This window comes from Corvus brachyrhynchos, unplaced genomic scaffold, assembly GCF_000691975.1.
Source record: "Corvus brachyrhynchos isolate BGI_N302 unplaced genomic scaffold, ASM69197v1 scaffold61, whole genome shotgun sequence".
Lineage (NCBI taxonomy): Eukaryota > Metazoa > Chordata > Aves > Passeriformes > Corvidae > Corvus > Corvus brachyrhynchos.
Window position 1 is genome coordinate 4,273,956 of NW_008236478.1, and position 7,197 is coordinate 4,281,152.

The following is a 7,197-nucleotide window of genomic DNA, read 5'->3' on the forward strand; positions in this document are numbered from 1 at the left end:
TTTCCGAAGGCGACAGGAGACGGCATGGGAACCGCTCCGCCTCCCTCTCCCTTCTGCCCTCTGAGCTGCAGGTGGAGTGCACCCCTTCCCCGCAGTCTGGGGCGCCGGTTCCTCCTCCGGCTTCTCCTTTGCGGCCGCCCCAAGCGAAGGGCGCTCTGGGAGCCCCATGCGTATATGTATATACGTATACACCTATATATGTATACGCGCATACTGGCCGCACCCGGGAAGCCGCGGGCAGGTGGCCGCGGCGGGCGCAGAGGCTCCCGCAGGCTGAGCTGCCCCGGCCGGAGCTGGGTACGAGCCTCTCGGTTTGCCGGCTCCGGCACAGCCCTGTGGCCGCATCGGCTGCTTCGGAAGCCCTGCGGCACGTCCGTGCCGAGGGATTCGGGCCAGCAGCACCCTGGCGGCTGCTGCCTGGAGAGTTGATAGTGGCCACCTTTTAAGATCTGTATCTCCAACAACACGGTCAGCACTGAAGCACTTCTCTGTGTATCCAAGCTTGCAGATTCTCCTTCATATTAAGTTGATGTGAATACCATCACCTGTATTTTCTCTTTTATTAATCTTTTTATACCCTTGTTTTAAGTTTACTCAGTGTTCCATGTGTAATTCCTCCAGGAAAGCTAAAAGCAACAAACTCCCATTGCTTGAATTACCTGCTTTTCTTGAAGATTCCCTGGACTCTTAGATACAAGCCAGTTTCTGGGACTCACTAGATTTCTCAATTCTTTAAGTCCTGTTCTTGCCTCTAAGTGGGGTGAAAACTGTTTGAATTCTGAGTTACCCATGGAATGCCAGCAGGTCACACCCCTTGGTATAGTAACATGCCAGACAGTAAGGACTGAAATAAGAAACACCTGCTCCTGAGTGTCCCTCATATTTTCAACATGAGACAGAAGCCAGATGAACTAGAGGAGAGGAAATGAAATCCGTTGGTCCCAGATGTATCAATAACCATGGACCACGACGTAGGAATGAGGGGAGACCTTACAAAAACACAGCAAGTTTTATTTAAGTATGCACCAGACAGGGAAGAACCATTTGTGTGGCTCAGTAGTAAGAAAGGCTGCAGAATGAACACATATTACACAGACTTAAAAATCTGCTTTGAAGACAGACCTAATAAGTATCCAGCTATTGGGAAAAAAAAAACCAAAACCCTTAACTGACAGTCACATGGACTACTGAAACACAAATCCATGGCAACTGAGGCTTCCATACTTGGCTCACAGAATGTCTCAGTTTTAATGAAACCTTCCATTCTGTCAGCATCTCCTGTTTTCTCCACCTTCTTCCTGTTGGAAGATGGGCTTTCCAACATGCATGACTCTGCATTGGCCCATACGTGAGTATGCACGGACTGAGGGGTTGGGCTCAGCTGAGCCTGACACAAGTTAAGCACAGGCAGAGCCTCCTGAGGTCAGAAACGCAGCAGGATTTGGTAGTTCGGTTGCTGCCCTTCCCTTCCACCCCCACAGCTTGATTTGACTAAGATAATAAAATAAGCAATGATAAGGATGAAATCTTGTTGGGCAGTTCTTTGACCATTACGAAGTTGAAAGTGTTTTCCTGTTCAGTCAAGTATTTTCCTACACTTTGTTAGTTGCTTTATTGTATCCAATCACAATAAAAGCAGTAACAGCACAAAATAAAAATCCCTGTTAAACCACCCAGAATGTGTTCATGAGCCTTAAGCTTCAAGTGAGTTACCCCACCAGGTGATAAATCAAGTCCTTTGTCCTCCTCAGTTAAGCAAATATTAGGAAGGAAAAGGTCTTTAGAAATGGCAAGGATATATCTAAGTTAAAACATTAAGGCAAAACTTGGAAGGAAAATGTTTCCTTATTGGTTGAACACATTTTTAAAAATAGTGTCTGAAGTACAGCTAAGGAATTAGGAACTTAGTAAATTTTGTTCAAAATAGATTCTTATCACAAAAGCTGAAAAAGTTGTACAGTTTAATACTCCCAGTAAAAGCAATTTTTCAGTTGCTTAAAATGTCACTAAGGCAGAGCAAATTATAATCTGGTGCTTCCTGCAAATGTGTTAACACAGTTCATTAATTTAGTCATTCTTCTTGACAGCTTTTCAATACACTTCTGGAATGTGACTCTCTAAATGTTCTCAGTGGATGATACACAAGATCATTTGTGTGTACTCCTACCCATTCCAACCCAAAAGTAGAATTGAACCTTGTCTTTTGTTCTGTATCTTCAATTCCCTTAAAGTTCATCAGAAGTTAATCCCCTGATTTCTTTCCTTCTCAAAGGCCATATGTTACCATTCTTTGTATTTGCTGTCGTAATCTTACCTTTGAAGAAACAAAGAAATTTAAGTCAATTTATGTACCATTATAGAAAAGGATTTGTGTACTATTGCAGAGAAGATGTGAAATCCTATCAAGAAAAAGCAGCTCACACCTCTCTAAAATATGTTCCTTGAAAGCTTTTTACTAGGACACACCTAAATTAACTTCTGGTTTCCCAGGCTGGGCTGAATCTGGTGAGGTGCTTTTCTTGAGGGTTTAGAGGGTCTCACATGGCCAGTGTCTGGGAAAGCACAGAGACTCCATCATTCCATGAGACAACATCTATTGTAGATGCTTAAAACAACACCACATGAAAGTAGGACTTGATCTTTCCAAGGGTACATCCCACTTTTGTCTTCAGTGATTCTGTTTAGAAATTCTAACATGTTGTTCCAGACAGCATACAGAAGTGAAACAAATGTCCAATTAGGTGTCAAGAATAACAAGTTGACATTTGTTCTCTCCCCAAGAAATTACTTTTTCACCTTCCATTAGGCCTCAATAAATATCATCAAATCATTTTTCTGGCTGGGCTTAGTAAAATCCTGTCCTTTGAGTAATTTTGGCTCTCTATGCATAAAAGCCTCTTAATATTTCTATATACCTCCAATTCTGTGCTAAGTCCTTTGTCCCTCATTCTTTCTGCACTTATTGAAGTTAAATTAATTTGTAAATATTTGATAATGTACTTTATTTGCAAATCTAACCTTTGGTATTTTATTGTTGTTATATAGAAAAGTTTCAGATTAAAAAAAAATGTAAGAGAATTTTTACTTTGATTTTTTTTCCTCTCCCAAAGTAGTTAACTCCTTTGATTAACTTTTTCTTCTCCTCCAGAAATAGTGGTAATCACATAACATCTTCAGCATTTGTCATTCATACTAAGTGTATAATATAGCAGTGGGTATTGGTATCAATTCTTTGCCCCCATGTTAGTGAGATAAGGTAAGACAGGTTATCAGGGCTAGCCAAGGAAATACAGTTTCCCAAGCACATGCTGATTTAATGGGGCCAGACTGTATCTATCAAAATGTTTGTGTTGAAAAACCTCACATTAAATCCTGGCTCCTTCATCCCTCCCTGGAGGACTTAATGCTTGCAGACAGCAGGTCTGTGCTAACTTGGAGGATCCTGACTGAAATGGGTCAAGGAATGCAGTGCAAGAGCTTCAGCAGTGAAGGAGAAAATGCTGACAGCCCAGCATGGTAGCACTTTCCCTCACACAGCTGCCTCTAGAAAACAATAGCCCTGCTCGTCTTAGCTTAAAGAGTTGAAGGCACTGCTACATTCCCCTTCTTAAACCATTCAATATTGTATACATGGCAGGAAGGTAACATGAGTGTGCAATGCAATAAATAAACAGATCAGAAAATTTTTTTGTTCTTTTTTCCTTTCTTATCATTCCACTTTTTCTCTTTCCTTGCCTAAGACAGCTTATCTCATTGAACTGTTGTTTTTATTTGTCTGTCGTATTTTTTTTCTTTTCTTTCATTTTCATCTTTTTTCCTTAGAAACCAATATAAGATTGGTGAGGACCTACTGTTGGGAACAATAAATAAAGTATAGGTATATATTTCTTCTGCCTTGGGGAAATATTGTTGTCAAAACGTTAAGGATATTTTACCAGAGACTGGCTGGAGGTATTACTGAAACCTCAATTTTTATTCGCAGCATGTACTGTTTAGCAAATAACACTCTTGTCTAACTTCTAGCAAATATGTCGCAGCTGCACTTTTCTTTTCTGCCTTTTCTTGTCTTTGTGAAGATAAATCATCATCACTCTGTGGCAGTAAAACAGAGAGGTAACTATTCCCGTATTTGGCATTTCTTATCATTGTCAAAATAAATACTTGCATCTGTGCAACTTAAATATGAAATTATGCCTTCCCTTTTTTTGGAACCAGCAAATACTAACAACAGCAAGCTGGCATCTGAAAAGAAAATGAATAATTAAGATGACATTTTTGCTTAAAATTCTGTATCACTCAAAATGAGAGCTCCCAACTCTGAAAATTCCGTCTGTACCTTTACAAAGGAGCTTATTGAGGTTATAAGGTTATGATAAAAATGACTGATATTCATGTTGCTGAGGCAGCTAGTACTGAGTAATATCTTAGCTCCCTAAAAGGGCCAAATGCAGAACTAAAGCAAAAAAACCTAACAGTTGCTACCATGGGCTGCCCGTTGAAGACATATTAGAAGAATTGTTACAGTTTCTGCATTAAAATTTACTGAAACGACTACCTTGAGGTCTAAGTGTATTGAGAAAGAAACACTTGGGGTGAGGAGATCTGTTTTCACCAAGGAGAACATCAGGACAGCAATGAAACAAAGCATGTTAGAAGCTTGCAGCTCAACAGTGAGGAGTATAAGGAAGTTCTAAACAGACCACTGGGGCATAAATAAAAGCAGTAATATCTAAATAATAACAAAGAAAATAAGGCTGTGCACTGCTCTGAGTACACAATTCATGATGCCTGATGCTTAAAGTGCTTCATACTCAGATTCTTACACCATTACAGCAAATAAGGTTCTGCAGATCTTCTGCATGAAGATCTGTCTAGATGTCCTCCATTTTAAGCACCTCAAGGAAAGGTTTATTTTGCTTGTATATTGCCAAACACAAAGGTTGCTTAATCCTCTTCGGTGTGTCTGAACGCTGCTGCAGTAGGGCCATTCAAAAATTACTGATACATGCTTTTGCATTGCTTTTTACGTTCATTAAGACAAATCAAGTTACATCACACACTGAGCCAAAGAAAACCTGGAATAATATCTCGAGCTCTTCGGTTTTCACACACATCGAAGAAAAACCTTGGCAATACCATTCAGGCTGTGCTGCTTATTCAAATGGCTGGCAGAGAAGCAATATTGACTGATCTGCTATAACAGGCTGTTATTATCCAGTTTTAAGGTTCTTAGAAGTGCCTCTGCCTGAATTAAGATGCAAACGAGACCATATGCCAGTGACAATAGTAAGGGCTTTATTTGATGGTAAATATGAGAGAGAGAGAGAGAGAGAAAGAAAGAAAGGAAGAAAGAAGTAGAAGATAGGTGAGGGGGACAGAAAGAGTGACAAGGACAGAATAAGGAAAATATCACCACTCTGTGGATCCCAGCGATGTTCATTGATCCTCTCCAGCTGCTCTCTCGGTGGTGAAGGTCCCCTCAAAAGGCACAGAGTCCCATGGGTGTACATGCTCAGGCTGGGTGGGCATGTCCAGCCATGTCCCCCTGGGGTGGGGGGTCAGTCTCTCACAGCAGACTCTGGGTCTGTTGCATCCCGTGCAGTCCTGTGGGGCAAAGCCTCTCACGTGAAAGTGCCGTGCATGTGGCCTGTGGGGCTGGGGGTTCCACATCTGGGCCAGTTTGTGTAATCAGAGGATGGGTGTTTATTGCCTCTCACCAGAGGTTGCACCATGCACCCAAAACCTCCTCCTCCCCCCTCGGTTGGGGGGAGTCTGTGTAAACCTGGCTTCTGTGAGCTGTGCTCTCCCTCCACCCCAAACTCAGCTGGGGACAGTCGCAGCTGGTGGCTTTGGCCTTTTGTGGATGCATACCTTTCCCTCAGCCTGAGATGACTGAACAATGCATTTCCCTTTATCTAATCAACAGTTTGACTTTCAGTTCAAAAGGGAAGCTTCAGGGAAGCTTCTTCGGTTGTAGCTTCTTTATAATGAGCAAAACTTTATATCAATGTTTGAGGCATGAACTATTTTCAGTCTCTGACAGAGGCAAGCACCTTATAGATGCAGATGGACTAAAACAAAGTTTCACTAAAATATCTTGACCTAATAATCAAGAAAAAAATGCTGCCATAGATGTGGTATGAACAAAGATGGTTTGTCAGCTGGGGTTTTTTACCCGTTTCAGAGTGGTGTGGTTTTTTCCTGCCATCCAGATGTGGCAGGCTGTTTTCTATTGCCCCTCAAAGCTGCTTCAACTCCTGGTCCAGTGTCTGCAGCCCACAAGTAGCTTCTCTGCTACCACCATCCCAGGTATTTGTAATTCATCAGATAGCAAGTCCAGAAACAGGCCAAGAAGGCACTTGTTGTTTCTCAGCCATACTTTGTTAAACAAGTGATCTTTTTGGCAGAAATGAGCCAGGTCCCCAGAAGTCCCTCGTGCACAGCTGGCACAAGCTGCATCAAGGTCAGACTCTGTAAGTAGGGACGTTCCAGGGTTTGGCAGCAGCCTTGGCCTTGGCTAGAAGCATTTTTGCCTCATTAAGAATTCGGGACTCCAGATACCCCCCACAGACTTCCCCTGGTGAGCATTTAGCCCAATTTGAAGATAGAAAAAGTGAAGCACCCCTTGGCCTGGCCACATGAAGTTGGACTGGAATTGCAGACCTGCTGTCTTCAGCAGCTGCTCTAAGTCACCAAAAACCACCTATTGAGAATTTCCATTTGTATTTTACATAGTCTGTGCTATTTCTCAGCAGTAGAACTATATTTGTACTTTTCGTAGCAGTGCTACACAGTGAACTTTATCTGGTTATTGCGTCTGTGATAATTCCTCAGCCCTTTTCCGTGTCAGGGGATATCTTTGACATGGCAACTCGGGGCTTTGCAGGAAAGAAAATAACTCTAGAATTATATAAATAGAAAAGATTGGGTTTGATTTTCATTGGCAATATTCAGGTGGAGCTGAACCAGATTAACAGGGGATAAATACGCCACTGGAGCAGGGCTAACGCTCCACCTGGTGGGCACCCGGCGGCTCTGAGGGGCGCGGCGAGCCTTGGCCGGCGGCGGAGAGCGGCAGAGCCGGGGGATCCCCTGAGTCGGGGGGAATGTCCCTCAGAGCCCGGGATGCGTTGCCTGAGAACCTTCAGGGGCCCCGCCTGAGGCCTGAGCAATCACCCCACAGGCTTTCCCCGGCCA